The sequence below is a fragment of the Ambystoma mexicanum genome, chromosome 7q (assembly GCF_040938575.1).
Source record: "Ambystoma mexicanum isolate Mex_15411 chromosome 7q, UKY_AmexF1_1, whole genome shotgun sequence".
Lineage (NCBI taxonomy): Eukaryota > Metazoa > Chordata > Amphibia > Caudata > Ambystomatidae > Ambystoma > Ambystoma mexicanum.
The window spans coordinates 74,505,090-74,528,936 of record NC_090941.1 but is presented as its reverse complement, the minus strand read 5'-3'; positions in this window follow the sequence as shown (position 1 = coordinate 74,528,936).

The window sequence follows — 23,847 nt, the reverse complement described above, 5'->3', positions numbered from 1 at the left end:
CCCAGGCACACTCTGCAACAACTGGAGGAATCCTCTGGAATCCTAGCGGGTACTGTCTCAGACTAATTCAGTTCCAACCATAAAACATACCACATCTAGTCTCTAAAATATTGTGATATGCATGAAACTGTCTCTTAGTTATACTGTTTTTTTTTCAAAATAAGAATGTAATGTTTCGTTATGATGAAATGCATATGCTGCCCCACTATCTCAACAGTTGTGAAAAAACATCTATGAGTAGGTATTGCCGCTTTTGCTTTATCATCCTAGGAGAGATGAAACCATGGAGAATGACCAAGGAGGACGACCCAGGGACCGGGAACGAATATCCAAGGGGCCCGGGGTACCGCCCAATATTCCCATCAGGACCGGCAAGGAGAACTGACCGATCCGACCGGATGGAGAGGAAGATGCTGAACTGTGCCATCTACAGAATTGGAAGAAGATAATGTGGACATACCAGCGCCAGGGTTCAAAACCTCCCTTGCAACCGACTCCCCCTCGACTCAAGTCAAAGCGCAGTCGGGCGGGGGGGTTTGTGGAGGGTTTTGACCCATGTGGAATCATTAGACGGGGTAAATGTGGGGATTAAGCTGTCGCTGCCCATCATTTTACCCCAGAACAAAAATAAATCATTGGAGTGGGTAAAGATGGGGATGCACTGTCGCCGCCCATCATTTCATCCCAGAATCCAGGAGAGCTGCGCAGTTGTGCGCACACCAAAATGGGTTGCCAAAGGAAAAACAGTAGCGCCGGTTAGCTCAAAACAGCGCTTCAAAAACCACCCTGGTTTCCCTGAATGCAAGCTTCAAATGCCCATTTTAAACATTGCACATATGCAAAATGTTCACTGAACACCAGCAGACATTTGGCAGAAGGAAATTTTGTGTGCCTACAAAAATCTGGGAAGATGAAGAGCCCAGAACTGTGCTTATAACCAAACTGGCTGAGCTATGGAGTCAGCAGTTTTAAGTTTAACTGAACTACAGACATTAAAAATCCAAATGTTTAAAATAAATAAGTGACCTACTTTTGAGTGTCACATAGTCTGTAACTGTTGAAATGTCATAGTTTTAAACTTAAAATCAGCATTCTAGCTGCATATGTAAAAATTGTCTTGACTTAAACTAGGGAACAAAAAGTGACATTTTATCCGAAACGAAACCTGGCTTAAGGAACTGAATTCTGCCCACCAGCTACCCCCAACAGGAGTTGAGACTTGCACAACAGCTGTGTTCCCAGGCCTAGCTGCCATTCTACTGCTCCCACCAAAAGGGATATGACACTTCTCTGATTGAATTACCTGGCCTCTGCAGGAAATTGAACAAAGCCCTGTCCTGACTCAGGCAAATGTTTTATTATGGGGGCCATAAATGGCTTCCTCTTGAACAATGGGCCTTCCAGGGCCCAGGCAGATGGTTTATGCAGGTGTCGTAAAACAGCTTCCTCTTGGCAGAAGCTGGGAGGGACAGGGTCTCTGAGCTTGGCAGAAACTGGAAAGACTGGTTTCTGTACCATGTGACCTGAAAAGACACACCCCTGTAGCCAGAATATGGTCTTAGAAAAAGATGAATACCTCATAGTACGGACTTGTCATAATTATTTAAATGATACCATAATTCTTGTGATTTTTCTGCCCACATGTTAAGAGGTTTTTAGAACCGGTGGCATGATCTGGGGGCAAACTAGCAGTTAAGAGGGTATTACTTAAAATGTATGCATGTTAAAAGTCTGATACTTCATCAAGTAATGTCCATACCCCTTGCGCACATGTGTATACATTTGGGGTAATGTCCGATATTGCGAAACCAGTTAAAAAGTGCAAATGTCGCCATTTCTGAATGCAAGCTCCCAGGAAGAGCAGATTTGGACAGAGTATACCCCATGTGACAGGTGATGGGGGCATATGATTTTAAAACAATATGTACCTCTGCAAATATGTATTTGGTTCAAATCTAGATTTGTGTGCAAGTTGACAGGAGGAGTGGACTTTCTGCAGGCTGTAAAATGACATCACTCTGACACAACTTAGCTCCCCCAATCAGGGGAGAAATTAAAGCTTGGCCAATGACAAGTGGAGAGGGGTAGAGCTTAGTGATGCTGCTCACACACCCACTTTCAAAACACATAAAAGCAGACAGACAGGACAGATAGGGACCTTCAATTCCATTTGCTGCAACGCACTCTGCCGGACCATACCACATCCAAAGATCCAGACTTTAAATCCATCAATCTCCAGAACCAGAGAGAGAGAGAGCTGACCCAGATCACTGTGAAGTGCCGAGACCAGACCAGAGTCCAGTCTAAAACCTGACCAGATCCGTGGCGAGGCCTATTTAAAAATATATTGTGAGTACCCAGCAGAACTGTGCAGAACCAATCTCTTAGTTAAAATAATATAATCCAAGCTATTTTAATCTAAGTAGAACTGCCTCCTAACTGTCACCTGTCATTTTCTAGTTGCAAAACTGTCACTTGTCACTTTGAACTTTAAAATTTCAAATCTGAAAAACCGACCTTTATTTAATCGCTCATATCTCTGTGACCGTTTGTCCTAGAGACTTGCAGTAACTTTCATCTGGAAGCTCAGATCCTAGGCTGTCCTAGGACCCCAAAACGATAGTGCTAGTCCTTGTAGTTCCTCTACAATCGCGAAAAACGCACTCACGAATTTTGCCGCGATTTGCAAATTTCTCAACGTGTGAAAACAGCAGTTTTCTTGCTTTCAGTTGCCAAAAATTCGTTTAACCTGCTAGTTACTCCTAGATCCTTGCTAAAGTGAGCCTGGACTAATATTAACTTGATATTTCACTCACCCTGAACCTCCTAGAGGGAATTAAAAGCATTTTAGCATATTTTTCACTTCATTGCCAGCACATGTAAAAGCATTTTGGGCCTGTGTTTCCAACTTCTGTAGTGTAAGCTTGCTGGGGTGAACTGAATTACAGTTGATTGCATTACTGAGAACTGTGTGCTTGCCTTCCATTTCCTTGCATTGCATAAAGGGGGGGAGGGGATTGCCAGAGAAAAGTGATTACATTGTTTTGTTGAAATCATATTGAGTATTTTCTGTATTGCATTTTCATTCAACATTGCATCCATCTGAACTTATATAAAGCATTCTCTACCACCTTATTCTTCGGTTCATATTCACAAGTGTGCTAGTGCCAGACTATCCATTATTGATTACTGCTCATATTAAGTGTGATATCCAATTATTAATTTATTATAAAGTGTGATATATATCTATATTGTTTAAATTCTCAAATAAACCTTTGTAAATTGCAAAACAGAACTACTTCTTGGCTCAGTGGGGTCAGGGGGATTCCTAGAGAGGGGTGTTATATAGGGGTAGTCATCCAGAACGCATGAACTGGACATAAAGATATATCAATAAAGGTTTCCATTCAGTATCCCAGACTAGGCATTGACTTAGCTGTTGTGTTGAATTGAATCCTCTAACAATATTCCTACGGGCCAGACAAGCAAGATTTGAGGGTCCTGTTCAGTCGGTGTTCCGAGTTCTGCGCATCACGCTCGAAGAGGCCACAGCAACCCAGACTAGACCAGCGCCTCCGTGGGAGTCAGGTGAGCGTTATACCTTTACCCTACTATATCCACAGGAATAAGAGAACTGGTAGAACGGACCCACAAACCCTTCAATATGTACACTCAGAAAGACAAGAATGCTGTGCAAAGTGGGGTACAAGGACCTCCCGATAAAAACTATTTGAGAAGACCACATAGTAGTCCACGGCAATTGACAACCCCAAGTAAACCATTGCCTCTATTTAGCCTAAAGAGCCTGCTGGTTTTGGCTGAACTGATGTGCCTGAACAGATCTAACATCCTGACAATCTTTGCAGAGATTCCAGCACTTGCTGGAATCACTTCTAGGGATATTGCTAGGGTGGCCTTTCTGGATAGAGAACATCGAGATACAAGTCTCCTATTTTTGGATTCCCCCTTGGTTAAGGAACTTATTCTTTCCCAGAGTGGACCACTGAGGAATCTGGGCTTTGAAATTGAATCGAGATCGTCCTTGGAGTCAGTGAACTCTGAACCCTCTTCCATATTACAGAAGGAGAATGGCCCTCATCGTTTACCACTAGGGAACGAGAGGTGTGTACAACTGGGCAACCCGGGAAAGAAACAGGGCACTGATATTGATTGGGCTGCAATTATCTCAACCCTGTGGCAGAAACTTGTTCTATAAGCAGACTTCTCGAACCACAGGGTTCCCTAGAAAGATAGACCTAACTTTTAAATCCTGGAACACTCGAGGAAACCAACACCTTATGAGTAACCCTTCCTGTCTGAAGGAATTGAGAAAAGATAATGTTGTGTGTCTTCAGGAGACTTGGATGACCTTAACCCCCTGCTTGGATGCCTATCGGATCTATGATCAAGTGGCCAGCCAGGGAGTTGGGGGGGTTGGCCCTCTGGGGGTCTGCTGATGGCTGCGGCAAAATGTTTGGGCTTGGGTGGAAACCGTTTTGTTGGGCCTTCCCTTTGGAGCAGTGGGGGCTGATCTTGTAACTACTGACAGCGCCATGAAGATACTTATCATAAACATACACTGGCATAGTGGAATGTCATCAGTGGACGTATTTGTAGAAATGGTGTGTCGAGCAATAACTGTATGGGCCCTTGAAAATCAGAATGGTTGAATTCTGGTAGCAGGAGACTTGAATGCAGATTGTCAGTTTGAATACCCACTGTGGGAAATTTGTAAAATGGACCTGGCCTCAGCGGGTAGATCCTGGAAAAAACTACTAGGTATCTCTTGGTATGTGGGATTGGGAAATATGGGTCTTCTTCCTCTGGCGGGCTCCGACAAACAACACCTGGGGGAAACTGCCTGGCATACTTGGCGGCGTGGTGAGAGCTCCTCTATGCTGGATTACATCTTTCCCGATGCTTTCCTAAGGAATAGGTGTACCGCGTTTAAGGTCTCCTAAAACGATTGGAGTGACCATGCCATCCTAACTGCCCACTTTAATCTGACTGTCATCAGTAGGAACCATATCCCACATCTACAGGTCACAGTTAGTAATTCGGTAATGCTGTTAGATGGTCTCCTAGAAATATTTATGTATTAAACCAAAATCTGAGGGTCCAGTTGAATAAATCCACCCTGGAATGGAAACTAAACAACCTTAACGCTTCTGGGACTATGTGCCTGATCGATGATGCAATTAGGGACTTTTCCTTACGATCAAATAGAACCTCAGCATACCCATTGTTACAATCGAGAATTGGGCCTGGCTAAAACTCTTATGAGAAAGGAGGTCAGGAGAATTAAGAATTTACAAACCGATGAGGCCCTAAAGACCAACAGCGTTAGACTGATTAAGAAAAAATATAAAAATCTATGCAAAACTATAAAACATCGACTCCTACAACGTGACGCTGAATCTATGTTGGAAATATTAATCAGGGCTAATGTGGGGGCCTTTTGGACAATCGTGAATGGCCAAGACACTAATCATGCCATTTCACAATTGAACCCAATCTCCGAAAAAGAATGGTTAGCTTTTTATTTAGGTTTAGGCCTAACCTGATATCTTGCGGATGGGGGACAACTTGATTACTCTGCTTATGGTTCTAGTGACATCTGGGGGCCTACTCTGGAGATTGATACAGTAAGGGCGCTGATTTTGAAGTGTAAAAGTTGCGTGCACCAGGACCTAACGGCCTTACTAACAGCACTTTCAAATCAGACCCTAATCTGTGGTCTAATCTACTTTTCTATGAATTTAAGGACATCTTAATGACTGAGGTTTGTCCCACTTCCTGAGGCACAGCCCACGTTATCCCAATCTTCAAGTGTGGCAGTAGGTCAGAGCCTAAGAATGATCGACCTATTTCTCTGATTGATGCTGATTGTAAAATATTCTCAGTTTACCTGCTGTCACATCTTGAAGAATGGGAAAAACGCTTCCATCCGTTAAGTATCTTCCAGACTAGCTTCTGTAAGGGCCATTCGACAAACATCAATGGCCTAGCTGTAAAATGCATCCAGGAGGCTGCATGGAAGAGGGAGAAGGGCTGCACTTTTATGGTGTCAATCGTCCTCTCTGCAGCCTTCAAATGCATTGATCGCAACAAGCTTTGGTAAAAATTAGCGCTATGGGCCTTCCAAGGGGTCTCTTAAGTCTGGTCGAAGGCATCTACAAGAACGCTGGTATTCAGGTCCGGCTTAACCAGAAGGGCAGTATGTCATCAAGACTACAAACGCATTCTGGAGTGAAACAGGGTTGCGTACTGGTGCCATGGATCTTTCCGATGTGGCAGAGTGCTTGATTAAGGAGGGGCTGCTAGCCCCAAGAGCAGGCTTAACTAAAATCATCTGGTTGGCCTACGCAGATGATTTCCTGCTGTTTGATTGGACCAGGGTGGGACTCCAACCTATTCTTGCCACTTTTGCGATGTATGCTAAGGATAATGGCCTGGTGATCAACCTGAATAAAACCGAAATCCTTGCATTTGCAAAAGGAGAAAGCAAGAAACTGCGTCCTACCTTATCCCTGGAGGGTTCTAGGGTGGGCATCTCACCTAGTGTGACTTATTTGGGCTATCATGTTTGTGCATATAAGGGAGCTAGAGCACAGTTGGACATTTTAGCACATAAAGCTTAATTATTGGGAACACAAATGTTGAAAATTGACTGTAAATTTGGGAGATTCTCGATAAAACCTGTGCTCATGTTTTTTGAAGGGAAAGTGATCCCTAAATCGGGATACAGTTTGGAACTGTGTTCTGAAGCAGTAATGCATCTGGAGACGGATCCTTGGCATCCCCAATGCAGTACCAATAACTGCAATACAGTTTGAGCTGGGATATACTTCCATATGGGCCCGAGTACAATGGAAGATGCTTTCGCTATATGCCAAAATTAAGGTCCCTACCGTAAAAACTGTATATGAGCTGATAGGGAATAACATAAACTACTCTGGGTTCCTACTAACATTTGGCAATAACTGCGAGAAGATCCTCCAAAACATAGACTCAAACCTGGAAACACTATTCAGTAACCCGATGTTAACTAAAAAGAAGTTGCTAGATAAAGATTGGATCTCCACAGTAGAAACTTTCCACTCATATAAATCCATGAGTCATCTTTCTCATGAGCATAAGAAAAGAGGATCCCTCTCCAAAATTCTCTCTCTCTTTCCAAACCGATATCATTGTGGTTTGCTGTTGCGGTTGCGATGGAACATCCCCCCTACTAATGATAACCTACTTAAAAGAAATCAATTAAATATGGTGGAAAGCTTATGTCGATTCTGTCTGTCCGAGCAGGAAACCGCAAAACATCTCATTCTGAATTGTGCACAATTGGCTGACATGAGGAATACCTTCTTGGGCCCTTTGAGGGAGTTTTACTTATGTTCTTCTATGGATTTGGTCTGGAAACAGTGTGTAAACGTACAAATTAAAGGAGAGGTTCTAACAATTTCTGGGCTCCTAAAGGGCCTTAAACTATACTGCTTTTGACAATTTTAAGTTAGTTTAACTGTTTTTATGCTTAGACAGTCTAAGCTTTTCTCTCTGTTTTTTCAGAATGTTTTTCTTATTTTCGTAATATACTGGATGAGGAAAGATTTCTTCGTTACAGGAATTTCTTTTGCCTTTTTTCCCTTTTAAATGAATACATGTATACTATTTTATATGTTGGATATATTCGTTCTGTAAATTTATAGCTATTTATTTAATCCTACTTGAGTAAAAATGTTTGTAAAGGTTTGTTTAAACCAAATACAATTAAAAAAAAAAAAAAATAGATATTGGGCCTCATTACAAGTTTGCCGGTCCGGAAACAAGAATGCCATTAAGCTCACCAGCACCCTTGTTTCTGGACTGGAAAACTATGAGTTTGCCTGCCGGGGGCCCTGCGCCCCACAGGTCTGACCCTGCCGGGAGCAGCAGCCACAGTAGGCAGACTCTTTTTACGACTAACGAGTCCTATGAGACTCTATGGGAATGGGGACTAACATTTTACCGGCACCTGAGTTCCCGGGCCGCCGGACTTGTAATGTCCCGGTGGCACTGCAAAGGCAGGCAGCGGTAAAATATTACGAGTCCCGCGCAACCCGTCCATAGCACCGGCAGGGTTACTGCCGGACACGTAATGAGGCCCATTCTCTCTTATTTGTCTGCATGCAGAGAAGGTGTGGATGAGCACAACAAAAGACACAAACATATCCCCAATCCCACAACGCACCCAAATGACAAACGCACACATCCCCTTATGTAGTCAGCAAAGTAGGATCGGATGGACAAAATTAAATTGAAAAATATACTTGAAAATGAGAATATTCAGCAAAATGTACACAGTGGTCCGCAGCCTCCAACATCATGTAAGGCTACCGTACATGTGCAGTAGCATTGGAAGGACATTAGGGGCCTCATTACGAGTCGGGTGGTATTCTGGTGGTAGAGCCGCCGGAATACCACCCAATGGAATTATTGTTACCGCCACTTGGTAGAATTAACGCTGGATTACAAGTAATTCCACATTCTTTTCAGCATCAATTCGCCTGTATGGGGCTTTTTTGCTGGAATTTCAGCAATTATACCAATTTCTTTCGCCGGTCTGTGGGAGGATTTACCTACAGCATGATGCTGCAGGTAAATCCCCACTCCAGGGCCATACTCGTAGTATGGCGATGTGGAAAAGTGGCAGTAATTCTGTTACCGCCAGTTTTTTCCTGCACACCATATTTGTAATGCCAGAGGGCCAATAGAGATTTGCGGATTCTCGCTAGGCCCAACACCTTCCACAGGGCAGAGGACTCAGTCAATGTCAAGTTCAAACTGCGGTTTATTACAAATAAAACCAACAACGATCAGCACAGGGACAGAAGAAATCCATGGACATCTCAACTTCTTCTGGCTCACACTCCAGTTCTGTACCCTAATTGCGTCAGAATGACGTCACATCCTGGGTCCTATTCCAGAAAACCTATCGCTCTCTGGGATTGGCCGTCAGGAGCCTAATAACCTATATGATCGCCTATATGTGTTATTCTACTGGCTCTCCCATGTCAGGTGGCTGGCTTGGTCCATACCCAAGTCACTATCTATAACAATGTTTCAGTGTGAGGATCTTACCATTGGTTCTTGCCCATTGCTACCCACCTCTAGGATACTAAACTGTGATTGGCTAGAGCTGACATCCCCAGGTCCATTGGCAAAGGTTCTCAGCTTTCGGTGTACATTTTCAAGGTAATAAGAATGACTATGTGTCTGAGCTGTAACTTGTGTGTACCACCTTAGTCTATGAGAGTACTCTTTTGCACGGTGCAACACTTATCTCCCATTGTAGCCTCTTTTTTGCAAGCGTCTGTCTGGTAACGGTAGACTGGCTCCCTTTCCCAGCGCTGGTTGCTGTCTGTTATCTGCGCCAGCAGGGTCACGCGTTCCAAGACCCTGATTTGGAGCTGTGCAATTATGAGGAATTATTTTCATTTACAGCAGCTGGGGCTACTGTCGTTCAGGGAATGGAATGTCATCCGTCTCTGGTGGCCTTGGAAGCGGGTCCTGTCTCACATGTCCTGCTCTCCGTCCAGTCTGAATTCAGCTCAGCTTGATCCTCGCTGAGAGGCCTGTGGGCCTGCTGTAATTTCCTAAACCATAATGCGGTTTCTACAATGTTCATGCAATTCTATATTCTCCATAGATTAGTCACAATTGGTTCTGTCAGGTCCCATAAGTGCTCCTGCAGTTCCACAAGGTTATGTGCCTGTGAGCATCTACAAGCTCTATTCAGGATCTCTTGCTTCTTGCGGTTTCTGCGTTACTGCGTTTAGCTAATGGCAAAATAATAAAAGCAATGACAGTATGTATATGTATCTGTCCTCTATCTATAGAACCTGTACGCTTGTGTTCTTCGTGTATTCGAGTGCATGTTTGTGTCCCAAAGTGTGGATGGCACGTTTGCTTCATGTCTAACGCTGCCAAGTCGTGGTATCTCTAACGACGCCAGCAACTTGGCTTCTTGGCATTTTAATCAATACTGTCAATTGAGGTGTCTTTAGTTGCAGCCTGGGGCTCCTTGTCCACTCCTGGGTACATTTGTACCACACCTGGCCTATAGGGGGTACCTCTTGACATACTTGTCAATCTTTGGAGCACTGGGAATCGGTCCAAAATAGTATGGGCGATTGCAGTGTCTCCTGGCCTTCTTCCGTGTCATGTATTGTACAGGTGTGGGAGGAGCGGGCAAACTTCCCCATCCCTTTTCAAGCCCCCTCAAGAAAAGGAAAAAATACATAAAAATTAAAAATATTCTGAAAAATGCGTAAAATGATCGGCTGTACCCTACATGCAAAATCACCCCTACACATGCAGAATTCGAGTGACAAAACAAGATGAAAAATAAACAGTGAAATGAAAAACATTCAGAGAACTGAAAATTATTCTATGAAACATGCAAGATGATCTGCCTCCCCCAACATGCAAGAGGGCTATATGTAATACATTGGGTGGACAAAAAGAAATTAAAAACATAATGCAAAATGCACTAGATTATTTGGCTCAATTAAGGTAGCTGTAGGCTTGTAGGGACAAAATTAAATGAAAAATATACAGCAAAATGAAGAATACACCGCAAAACTAATCATCTATCCTTACTAGATTGTGACATTCCTGGACCTTTTAAGGAGTTAATGATCATGCCACTTCTGAAAAAATATCTCTTTTCCATCGTACGTAAAAATAATTGCTTAATTTCAGGGTTCCGATGGCCTGCAAAGATGGAAAAAGTGGTGATATCATAATTGCAGAATTTTATAGAGGGCCATGCTATTCTTGATCCATTCCCTTCAGGCTTCAGGGCAAAACACGAAATAGAGTTTGTATTTGTCATGGTGTGGCATGAAAGCCTGTGAGACCGCTCACCTGACTTTGATACCGTTGATTGCAGGCTCTTACTGTCTCACTAGCCTCTCTGTTCAGTGATTATGAGCAGGCCACATGGTTTTGATCATTCTTAGCTAGAGTCCAGCAATCAATTTGACCCCTTTCTTCTCTGCTCTCATTGATGTTCGCTGTGGAGTACCCCAGGGATCACCATTACCACCGCTCCACCATTAACCTCTATATTTGTCCTCTGAGGTACATCTTTGGCAAATACTACATGGCCTATCATCCATATGCTGATGGTACATAGATGTACCTCAGGGTTGACAGCTCTGGAGATGACTTTCACAACTTGTCACGAGATTGTGCTTTGGATGACCCAAAATGGCTTACAATTCATCTATCTCGACAGAGATGAGGTATCCATCTTGACCCGGTTCGTTCAGACTCCAAATGATTTTTGTTGAAGAAGTAAAAAGCCACGTTGTATATTGGCAGTAAGATTTGGGCCTGAATTCACATATTTCTGCAATGGTAAAAACTGCTTCCTTCCATCTATGCCAACTTCACCAGGCTCTTCTTTTCATCCCTAAACAGGAGCGCGCAACAGTGGTAGGAGCCTTAGTTAGCTCAAAACTGCACTATGTAAACCAGAAACATTGAGGGGTCACCAGAGACAGCAGCTTCAACATATGGCTCTCCCCATGGTGTTCATCGCACTGCTTTTTTGTCCATTCTGCTTACCAATTGCAACATTTTCATTAAGCGTGAATGCTGCAGTTCACCTAATTTTTGTCTTGGCAAAGAGAGCTCCAGTTTCACTCTAGAGTGTCCTCGAAATACTATGCTTTGCTTTTAAGTGCATCCATGTCCTTGGTCCAAGTACCTGGAATGTAAACCACCCCTTCATAAACCAAAGCAAGCTCTTTATTCTCAAAATAATCTACTTTTGACCAACCTCAGATTAAAATATAAATATGTGGGTGATCACAGGATCGCTGTCTTATATTCGCAGTTCTGGAATGCCTTGCATCTGATTTATTTGGAGTAGAGATAATCTGAGCTCTTTCAGAAGGCCAATTTGTTGATTTATGGACCCTACTTTCAGAGGTAGCTTTTCATGCTCAAATCCAGTTAAATCATGTTCAGTTGTGTGTTATAACAAAACAAAATTAAAAATTAAATGCTCAAGATTTTTTCATTGACCCAACAGAAACTTGTGGACATTACTCACATACCAACTATACAATACTCTCTAAAAACAAAGAAATCGAGTGAGCATAGCCCGGCGAGAGCTGGATTGAGTTGTGACTCTCCCAAGCTCTGCAGCACTGCTTATATTGATCATGACTTCTGCAAGTTAGGAATATTAAAATCACAGTTTTTGCCTCATGGTACCGAGGTGAGGCGGCGGTTGTCCACCGGTTGGTATGTTCGGAGACAGATAAGCAGAAACTCAGGGCAGGAGGTCGACAGGCACAGAGAGGCCCATTCTCCCAATATGGCGACTGCAGCAGACCCTGAGTCTCTGGAGGTGATCTAACTGCACCAGTGAGCCTGAGGACTCGCTGATTCCATGTGGCTAACTGTGAGTTGGAGTGGAGGTCAACTGCAGCACAGTACTAGGTGACCCGGAGTGCTGCTGTCTGCCGTCACATGGAGAGGGTTCAGGACTGAGTCCCTCTGAGGCAAAGGACTTCAGTGACACCTCTACAATTAAGGGCATGCTGCAGGCACCCGAAGATGGTCCCCAAAGACCCCGAACCCGGAGCCCCGGTCCCACTACAATGGGATGACAAGGACCTGGGGCGACATTCAGCACTTGTACGAATCCTTTCGGCAAGAAATGCTTGCATCCATGCAAGAGATAAAGGAGTCCCTCTGGGATTTGGGCCACAACTCTCAAGTCACAGAACAACGCCTTTCAGACTTAGAGGGCATCTTTTTCGAACACTCCCACAACCAGGAGCAGCTTTAGCAGCAGGTCCGGGATCTGGAGATGTGGTAACCAGATTGAGGGCAAGATCGAAGACGGCAAAAATCGATCGAGGAAGAGCAATATTGGTATCCAGGGTATTCCCCAGGATATCCCCAATCAGGAGTTGGGGGAATACACCAAGGCCCTGTTTAAAGCCATCTTGAGCAGCTGGCATTATATTGGATCATACCCATCAGGTGTTTTCTAATTATCAGCAAAGGGAGGATCTTATCATGCAAAAATCATGATCTCAGAAAGAGATAAGCTTCAAGGAGTCACCCATCCAACTATTCTAAGACCTCTCCTCTACAGCGATTGTATGTTGCTGACAGATGAAGCCGTTAACAAGTTGGCTATATGAAAAGGGCATACCATATCGATAGGGGTATCCATTTAAGATTTTCTCCATGGATGGTTCGCAGCATCAATATTCCTTGCTAAGGGTGGCAACGACAACCCTCAAGATCCTCAAATCTGAAATTCAGTTGCCTGCGGTACGGGACAGCCTGGAAGCCAGCTCTGAGTGGTCCAACGGTCAGTCGAGGAGAGAGAAGAATGTCTTAGTTTACGGTTCTTGTTATAGAATGCAGTTGCATTAGGAGCACACTCTCCTAAAACTTAGGTACCCACCTAATGTTCCCCTGTTGGGGGGGGTGGATCTTTGGTACTCAAACTGTATTATATTTCATTTCCTTTACTGTATTATATTTCATTTCCTTTATTTCTTGTAGTGTTGGTTCAGTTAGAGAATTTACCGTCACCAGACTTAAAGGTAATTCCCTTCAACAAGGAAGCTAAATGTGAGACAGTAATTGCTTCCCCCGGAGCAGGGCGAGAGGCCTGCCTAGGTTTCTTCCCAGGTTTGGAGCTCAGACACTCTAATGCTGCACCTTGGATTTGGGCTTTTGAGAGGAGGCTGAGGGTGGGGACTGTTGGCACTCCCTCTATGTTTAAATTGTTCCAGATACCCAATTGACTATAGGGACCACTTTCACTAAACGTATGGGGACTGAATTCCCCAAAGAACCAGAGAAGCATTCTCGACAAACTGGTTCAATTGGGGCTGAAATTATCATACTTCAAGAGACCCACCTCCTTAGAGAAGACTGGCATAGGCTTTGCTCGCCCTGGTTCCCACATGAGTTACTAGTATCGGCCAGGGGAAAGAAAGCAGGGGCGGATATTTTGATAAAGAAAACAGTTGCATTTTTTTTTAAATAAAACATTTTATTGTTTTTAGTAACATGAAAACATGCAGCCATGCACAGCAAGGTAACGGTTATTCCCTTTTCCCACCCAACAAAATTCAACACCATGGCTCCAATACAATGGAGTCTCTTAACACATCGAGTTGCGTTTGTTGCGCTAGTGTCTCATAATTCTAATCTCCTTTGCATGTCTTTGGGTACTGGTTCGGTCTGTCAGTGCAGATTAACTCTCAGTGTGCAACTTCCAACTTTTACCATATTTTCTGGGCTTTCTCAGGGCATCCCCTAGCCGTGTAAACTCTTTTTTCCATTGCAATACAAATGTCCACGTCCGTGGTCCATTGCATGTAGCTCGGTGTCGTCTCAGAACCCCAGAGTTGCGCTATGTTTCTCTTGATTAATGCAGTGGTGGTGGATAAAAACAGTTTTTCGTAGCGTGATTGCTCGATCTCCTCCTCTATCCCCAGCAGTAGCTGTTTTGGGTTTCTGTGGATCGTTTTGCCCATCACCCTTGACAGTGCATCGCAGCACTGCTGCCAGAATTGTTGAATCAAGGTACATTCCCATAGTATCTGGTAATAAGAGCCTTCTTCCGTTTTGCATCTCAAGCAGGATGAGTTAGCGGTCTTGCCCCAGTTGAATAATGCCACCCATGGGTAATAGATTCTGCGCAATATCTTCAGTTGGATTAAACTGAGCCTCGAAGAAATAGCTGATTCTCTGGGGAACATCAAAGCAGCCACCCATTCCTCTGGAGGTATGGCACCCACATCCCTCTCCCATTTGGTTTTCAGACCCGACAGTTCCCCGGTACCAAAGGAGGTTATGGCGCTGTACATGGTGGATGTGACTTTGTGTTTAATCGTTTCTGGGAAGAGATTACGTTCTAGCGGGGTATAGTCAGGCATGTCAACCATTTCAGGGAGATGGGTCTGCAGTGCGTGAATAAGTTGCGTGTAGTGATATTGCTCATTGGGTGGGAGTGCGAAGGTGGTGGTTAAGTCTGCAAATGGTATTATTTTGTTTTCTCTCGCTACGTCCCCAATTCTGTTAAAGCATAATTTCGACCAAGAGTGCCATTTCGGTAGCTTATTCACTTCCAGGAGGTGTTTATTGTTCCACAGTGGTTGTACTGGAGTTCATTTTTTATCCTAGCCATAGTATTTATGTGTATCTGTCCATACTCGAGTTATGTGTGACATCATGGATGGGGTAGCAGACCGGTCCTTTTTACGATAGAGGTGTTTCATAATGGGTCTTTCTTGCTGGTTGGGGTCCTGCGTTCTGTTGTGCGGTAATGTGGTGTCCCCATGGAGTTTATCGTTCACTTCTACCATCTGTCTGGCCCAGCAGTAGGTTTGTAGACGGGGAGTCCAATTCCACCTTCCCATATGGATCTTTGTAGGGTGGTGAGTGCCAAACGAGGGTGACCCCCGTTCCATAGCAATTTCCTAAGTGTGTGGTCTATTTAATGGAATTCACTGGGCGCTATGGGTAATGGAGCGTTTTGTAATATATACAGAAAGCGGGGGAGAGCCATCATCTTTAAAAGTGCAGCTCTACCTAGTAGTGTTAATGGTAAGGACATCCAGTGGCGGACGACTTCCTTGAATCTCGCCGTTATTGGGTGTAGGTTCTTGGGCACATAGTCTGTTAGGTTGTTCGTAATTCGTATGCCTAGGTACCTGAATTGCTCCTTCTCCACACGGTAGGGGCATTCGTCTGGCACTGCGTTATCCGTTTGCTTCAGTGGGAATAATATGGACTTAGACCAGTTGACACGAAGACCGCTGAACATGCCATATCTATTTAATAATTGCATCACTATGGGGCAGTAATCTCGTGGATCGTTTAGGTATATTAGCAGGTCGTCTACGTATAAGGACACCTTGTCCTCCCAGTCGCTCGACCACCTGAAGCCACTCCATGTTTGTGTAGATCTTAATAGGATTGCTAGAGGTTCAATTGCTAGTGAGAAGATCAAAGCTGATAGGGGGCAACCTTGTCTCGTGCCTTTGCCTAGCTGGAAAGGGTTTAAAACATGTCTATTCACCTTTATTACCGCTTCTGGGAGGTTAGCCCAGCTCATAAAGTACGGTCCTATGCCCATGCGTTGCATAATTGCCCAGGTTGCTTCCCAGTAGACCAAGTCGAAGGCTTTTTCGAAATCTATAGCTAGTAGGGCCAGGGGGTCCTGTAGCTCGGGTGATTTTTCTAGCGCTGTATGCAGCCTGTATATGTTCTGCCTAGTGGATCTCTGTGGCATGAATCCACACTGGTTCGGATGTACCAGTGTGTGTATGACTTGCTGCAGCTGGTTGGCCAATACCTTCACAAGTATTTTGGCTTCACAATTTATAAGAGAGATGGGTCTATAGGAACTGCACTTGTTGGGTGGTTTATCTGCTTTTGGCAGAACTATTATCGTGGCTTTCCGTAGGTCTGGGGGGGAGACAACCCTGTGAGTGTGAGTGTTGTAATAGGCATAACAAGTGTGGGGAGATTATGTTCGCGCCTATTTACTTCCATATTTCGATGGGGAAGCGTTCGGGCCTGGGGTTTTGCCCGATTGGAGTTCCGACATGGCTTGGGTTAGTTCTTCCTCAGTGATTTCTTGTTGTAATAGGTTAGACTGTTATGCGTTTAGGGTGGGGAGGGTCCTTTCCTCCAGGATGTCTGCCGTGAGTGGTGCGGATGGTGCTCAGCGTAGTACTTTGCGAAGCCTTCCTCTATGTCTATGTCTGTTACTAGTGGTTCTGGTTTTTCTGTTGTTAGTTTCCTAATTTGGGTGAGGCCCAGATCTCTACGTTCTAGCCATGCCAGTATTTTCCCGGCTTTGTCCCCTGTTTCATATACCTTCGCCCGCATCGCTGTGTGTGTCTGTTTTACATTATCTAAAGCTATGTGTTACAGTTGTTTCTGTGCTAATTGTAGTGCGCGGTGTGTTTCAGGTTGGTCATGGGTTAGGTGATCAGCCTCTGCTTTTTGTACCTTTGCTTCGGCTTCGCGTATTGCTTTAAGGTGTTTTTTCTTATGGGCTGTGGTCCGGCTATGATTTTGCCTCTGAGCACTGTCTTTAGCGCCTCCCATAGCGTTACCGGGCTGTCTACAGAGTCAGTATTTCTCTCAAAGTATGCTTCAGTAGTCTTTTGGGTGTGTTCTACTAGTTCTGGGAATCCTAGGTAGTAGCCGTTTAGTCGCCAGCTGGGTGGGGGGATCGATCTGTTGGTTTTAATCGTTATTGTGAGTGGGGAGTGATCCGATATACCTCTGGGGAGTAGTTGTGCTTCACATGCTTCATGTATGTTACTTAATGGTAGGAAAAAATAGTCTAGTCTGGACAGTGAGACATGTGCTCCGGAGTGGTATGAATATTCCCTTGTGTCGGGGTGTAGCGTCCTCCACACGTCTTGCAGACCCAATGCATTAGTGAATGTGGCGAGCTTGGTGTGTACGTCTGGTTTCCTGGATCGTACATGTGTTCTGTCGAGGTCTACATTCATTACTTCATTGAAGTCTCCTCCAATTAGTTTGAGGTCTGCAGGGTTGTTGGCGAGTATGGGTGTGATGGGTTAGTAGATTAGGTGGTGCATATACAGCAGTCATAGTTCCAGTGCGTTCCCAGAGGGTCCCTGTCGTGTGTACAAATCTCCCTCCTGTGTCGTGAGTGATGGTCACGGGTGCAAAGGGGAGTCTTTTGTGTATCAGTATTAGTACCTCTTGCGATCCCATGTTGAATCCGGCATGTAGTGCTAGCTTGTAGTTAGTGCGTCTAAATAGTCTGCAATTTGTACCAGCTAGGTGTGTCTCCATAAGGAATGCCACATCAGGGGAGTGTCGGTTCAGTTCTTGCAGTAACAGTCAACTTTTGATACTGTTGCCAAGCCCATTTACATTCCATGTCATCACTCGGATGGTTCTATTTTTATTCGCACTGGTAACCCCTGTCATTTGAGTTGTATATAAATTGTGTCAGTATGCGTTGGACATTTGGGGGTGCTGTGTAAATTCGCACCATAGTTAATGGTTTGCTGTGCCTATGTGTAGGGTGGTTTCTTGGCGAGACATGCTTGTTCATTTGTGTTACGTAGTTTACTAGCAATGAAAGTATTACATAGTGTGTGTTAGAGATGGTGTGATTCTTAACTTTATAACTTGGATCCCCCCACGCCATACTGCACCCAACTTGAAGCATCTGTCGCCCAATATAACAAACTAAACACACTGCCAAAAATAGACAGTCAACTCATTAGTTAGTAACTGTTACCCAACTTCCCTCCCTCTGCTTATTCTTGATCTTTGCTTTCCGGTCTTCGCTGAAAAGTCTTCTGGGGGGGGGGTTTCTTTGGAGGAGCCTTCCTCTGGGGCTCTTTCTTCAGCACCATTTGTTCAGAGTTTTTCGTGATAGGTTGCTTTATGTGGTAACCCAACGAGGTTCCGGGCCAATTGGCCTTGCGTCATTCTGTGCTTCAGGTATCCGTTGACCCGGGGGGGTCGCATGGCGGCCGTCAATGCTCCATCTGGTTAGCAACTGGGTCTGGGGCGTCCACGCCAGGGGCTTCTAGGTTTCTCCCGGGGGGGAGGGGCAGTCCAGCCCGGGTCGGGGTCTCCTTTCGCATCTTTGTGGTCTCGCAGACCAGTCGCCTTTGATGTTTGTTTACGCCCATTTCCACGCCTCTTGTGGATCCGTGAAGTGGATCATAGATCCTTTATAGTAAACTTTGAGTTGGGCCGTGAACAGTAGCCCGTATTTCACTTTCATGAGGGCCAGTTGTCTCTTGAGTGGCTCAAATGACTGTCTTGCTCGCTGTACCTCCCTGGTGTAGTCAGGGAAGAATGTAATCCGGGATCCATTAGGGTAATCAATCCTTTTGTGCAGGACATTTGGAGTAGTGCATCGCTGTCCCGATAGTTTAGCAATTTAGCAATCACCGTTCATGGAGGTGTGCCCGGAAGTGGTTTGCCCGATGGCATTCTGTGTGCCCTTTCCACTGAGAAAAAGTTTGAGAAGGAGTGGGGCGCAAAGATGTCCACTAGCCACTGTTCCAGAAACAATTCCATACTTTGCCCTTCCTCTCCCTCCGGCAGTCTGAGAATGCGTACATTGTTGCAGCGTGATGTGCCCTCACCTTCATCCACCCGGTTTTCTAGTGTTTTGAGGCGATTTAGAGCCTGCGATAGTTGCTGGTTGATGCCTCTGATGTTGTCCTCTGTTCCAGAGATGCGATGTTCCGCCTCTCCTCTGCGGGCAGTGAGCTTCTGAAGATCATGGCATAGGAAGGAAACGTCTGCAGCAATGCTGTCCATCTTGATCTCCATGGAGGAGCGCGAGCACGCTATTGCGGCCATTACATCTCGCAGTGACAGGTTTTCTTCGCCCCCTGGAGAGTTTGAGCGCAGCGTGTGACTTGCTGGCGACTGCAAATTGGTCCATGCTGCTCTGTGTAACTGTCTTCCGTTGTTGCTTGTCCTTGCCCATCGTGTTGCTGAATTGGGTGCCTGGATTCTTTCCGATTGTTGTCTAGCTCGGCCGGATTATGGTCACACCAGTCTGCGTGGCTGTGCTACACCACCCCTGCAGCAGCGGCGTGTCTCTAGGTTCGGCTCTCGCCTGTGTGCGCAGCGCCATTGTGCGCAGGGCTCCCCCCCCACCAGCGTAGCTCGTTGGGTACTTCGTGGAGGTGCAGGCCTTGCTGTCTTTCGGTCGTGTTGCTTCGTGTCTGGGCCCTACGAAGCACTATTGTGGGTGAGATTTGGTTGTTGTTTGGTAACGTGCCTGTGCCGTGGTTCTGATTTCTGGAAGCCGATGATTTGAGGGCTGGTCTCGCACCACCGTGACACAGGCCTGTCTGTGTACAATTTTTGCGAGTGAGGGGTCGCCCTTGGCAGGGGGTGAGTATTTGGTGGATTCTGTGGCCCAGGGTAGTGGCAGATCGAGGTTGTCAGGGGTCTGGGTCCACTTCCTCCCCTTCTCTGAGGCAGGTCCGTCTAGGTATATAGGGCTTCACCCATCCAGTGTTTATAAGGCAGGTTGCTGGGGTGGAGGGGGGGGACTTACTTGTTTTGCACCCTGGGCCATGGATGCAGCCCCGCTCTTCTTCACCACTCGGATACGGCAGGGCAGCCTCCGCCTCGGGCAGCTCCCTTCCCCCGATCAGGTCATTTCCTCCGCACCGGGCCGTTGCACAGAGCGAACAGGTAGTCCGCACGTCGCTGCAGGGGGGCTGCGGGCAGGCCTCCACAGGTTTCTGTAGGAGCCGCCCCAGTTGCTGATCACTCAGTGAGTGTTGGGGTGATGTGCTCCGAATGCCTCGTTGGTGGGGCCCAGGCACTGCCCAGGTCCATATTGCTTTGTACTACGCGCCGCCAGGCAGGACGCATGTCATGATGCGTGTCACCTCCGCAGCGGGTTCCGTGGAGGTCAGTGTGCACAGGTTTCTATGTGGCATTGCAGGAGGTTGTTGGAGGCCGCCTGTGCCGCTACCTCAGGGGCCCAGGTTGTTGTTAGGTAGCATCCGCCATTTTGGATTCGCGCCCTCCGGGGCCGCGGTCCTCCGTGGCTCGTCGAATTTCTCTGCAATCCAACCAGTTGTGTGCTTCAGATTTGGTCGGCCACGGCTCAGCACCACCCCCCCCGGGTTCAGTCGGTGTGTTTTGGGGCTGATAAACCCACAAAATCAGGATGTTTTTACAGGATTCTTTCGGTGCTTGGAGGAGCTCACAGAGCTCACGTCCACATTGTTTGCGCGCAGGCCACGCCCCCAACAGTTGCCTTTTGACATCAGGTGTTATCTGAGACGTCTAGGGTAGGTTTGTCGGGATAAATATTGAATGCAGGGGAAAGAATTTGACAATTAGTTTCTATTTATGGCCCTAATCAACAACAAGGCCAATTATATACCAGGAATAGCGCGCTTCCATTCAGGGGAGCTTATTCTGGCAAGGATTGGAATATTCTTTGGATTAAAGACTAGATAGGACTGGCCACACTTCCACGGATATAGAGCATGTTGGTCTCCTTCTTTTTCACAGGGTTTGGTAGACTTACATTTAGTGAACATTAGGAGGCATTTAAATCCCACTGCAAGGGAGTATATCCACTTTTTGCTTGTATATTGGACTTACTCTAGACTGGCCTATTTCCTATTCAATCCCTCCCTCAATACACGGGCATCTTATTCAGCTATTGAGCTAGCCCTAGTCTCTGACATTTTTCTCCAGCCCTTGGCCTGCCAACACCTCGAGGAGGACTTGTGGGCCTGGGACCACCATTGCCCTGCTGTGTAAACCTGGCCTTCACAACATGGCCAAATGCATTTGGAGCAAGACCTGAGTCCCCCATCAGCCTAGTCCAGGATGCCTGATTGGCTGCTGCTCCACCTCTCATCAGTTAGCCCGGGAGCTGGCAGGCGAATGCCATCCCCAATCCAAGGGCTTCACCTAAGGGCAGAGGCTTTCCCTGTCTGGCCCTGTTCTGGCATGGGAGGTTCTTGAGGGTCTAAACCCTCACTGGTGATGTGGCTGCCTTCTCTCGATCCTCCAGTGCTCTTCTGCTGGTAAGCCTATTCACTCTCTGTAGTGCTGCATGCAAGTTCCCATACTGTGCCTTCTAGCTCCTGCACTGGATCATATTTCCTGCGCTTTCCGTATTCACCTGAGAACTCAGACTTCCTTACAAATGTTCTGGCTCACTTAAACTCTGTTACGTTTTCTTTCTCATGAGTTCTAAATGCTCCTTGATCTCGCCTCTACTCATCTCTCAGGGCTCTCACCTCCACTATCCCCATCACTCTCCCAAAGGTACGGTCTTCGCAATGTCTCCAACGCCAGTACAATCTGTGTGCCCAGCAACTGCTGACCTAATGCAACAATGGGAACAGCCAACCTGCGCTCACTCAACTAATGCCTTGGGCTTTCTCATGTCTGTAGTTGACCTCACTTTTCAAGGCTTGGTTTCCCTCTTTCACATTTTAATCTCAAATCTATGTTTCCTTTACTTCTACTTGGAATCTCAAATCTAGGTGTGCCAGCAGTGCTTTATTGGAAAATTCTTTTTTAGGTGTGCTTTACTTCTATGCATCTTATATTTCTTGCTGCATTTAAGCGCCGGCTGAAAAGTCAAATTTATGTGTGCTTTACATCTGTGCATCCTTTACTTTGTGCTGCATTTAAGCATCTGCTAAAATGTCAAATTTAGATGTGCTTTACATCCGTGCATCCTATATTTTGTGCTATATTTAAGTGCCTGCTAAAAAGTCGGTGTGCTTTACAACTGTGCATCGCATTTTACATCTGTGCATCCTCCTGCCACCCTAGGCTGCTAAGCCGCCTGGTGTGTTTGCCTATGCATTGTGCAGCCTCTTCAACTGTCCCTCCTTCCTCCACCTCTATGTCTCTCTCCATCTCTCCTATGCATTCTAACTGTACTCTATCACCTATCTCTCCTCTCTTACGAAGTCTGGAAGAAAAATGTTTAAGAAAGATCTCTTGGCCTCTAATCTTAGCCTACCTGTTGCTGACACCTATGTTAGTGCTACCTCCAGACAGACTATCACTGATATCCTCTTTTCTGTCCCCTCTCTAGACCAATGGACCTCCCATCTGATCTCTCCCTCTCCCCTTTTTCCTCTTCACCCATTAATGGTGACACTAGATGGGGAGTACAATTGGCACATTTCTCATCTTCTAGGTGCATCATTAACATCTATCTCAATGGCACTGTCATGGCCCGGGGTCTTCAACCCAATCTATTTCTCTTTGACTTTCTACCTTCTCCAGCTATGCCTCCTTCCTCTCTCTCTCTCTGTACCTCCTTCCCCACCTCCGATGGGTGTACCGGTTACGCTTACCTGGTCTCTGCAGAGGTGTTGGGGCATGGTTACAGCCCTCCCAGGGGACAAGGTCGCTCGGGTCCGACTTCGCCCTTTGCGCTTAAGTGGTGACTGGTAATAGGTGATGCTGCTCGGGACTGCTCCTGCATGGAGAATAGGGGGCGTGAGTATGCCAGCCTGTGCGCCTGACCCCCTTCCAGACCCCTTCTCCCAAACCGCGGTAACCGTGGGATGCGCTGTCCCTGGAAAGCTCACCTGTTGATTAGTTTTGGCGAGCACTCCGTCCTGCTGCTTCTGGCAGGGGAGCTTGTATGATCTGGACCGAGTTCCTTCACTAGTCCCTTGTATATGGTAATCCAGTCCTGCTGCGACTAAGCCACTATACTTTAGGTAAGTGTTCCTGTTGCCTTTGTCTTTCCTCGTCTGTTTTTGTTGTATTCTAAAGTTTGTTGTCCTGTATTGATGCCCATTCCACTTTTGATGTTGCTTTCTTCCCTTGCAGGTGATGCTGCCGGCCAGGCAGAAGCTGCGGAGCTCGAGGCAGCAGCCGGAGGGAATGAGGAACGAAGCTGCAGCGGTACAGGAGCTGGTAAATTGTTAACTAGGGGGCGCGTGGGGTTCAAATGCAGCGCGGCCCTAGGACAGATGTTCTAACCTTGTCTTTCTTCTTCTTCACAGGGTCCGAGTTTGTGGATGCAGAGTGAGGTGCTGCAGCGTCAGGATCAAGATCACTGGATGTCAGGAGATGGGTCTGCAGATAAAGAGATGATGCACCGGTTTCCTGGAGGTGAGTATGCAGGACAACACCTGGTTTCAAAGGTAAGTAAACTGGTCCAAGCGGTGGTGAGCGTCACATTGCACGCAAGTGCACAGTAACGCGAATCACTGCCTTAAAGATGGAGCAGCTGAGCTTCTGAAGCCACGCCCACCTGGTTCAGCCTGCCTGCCACACCCTGCCACATCC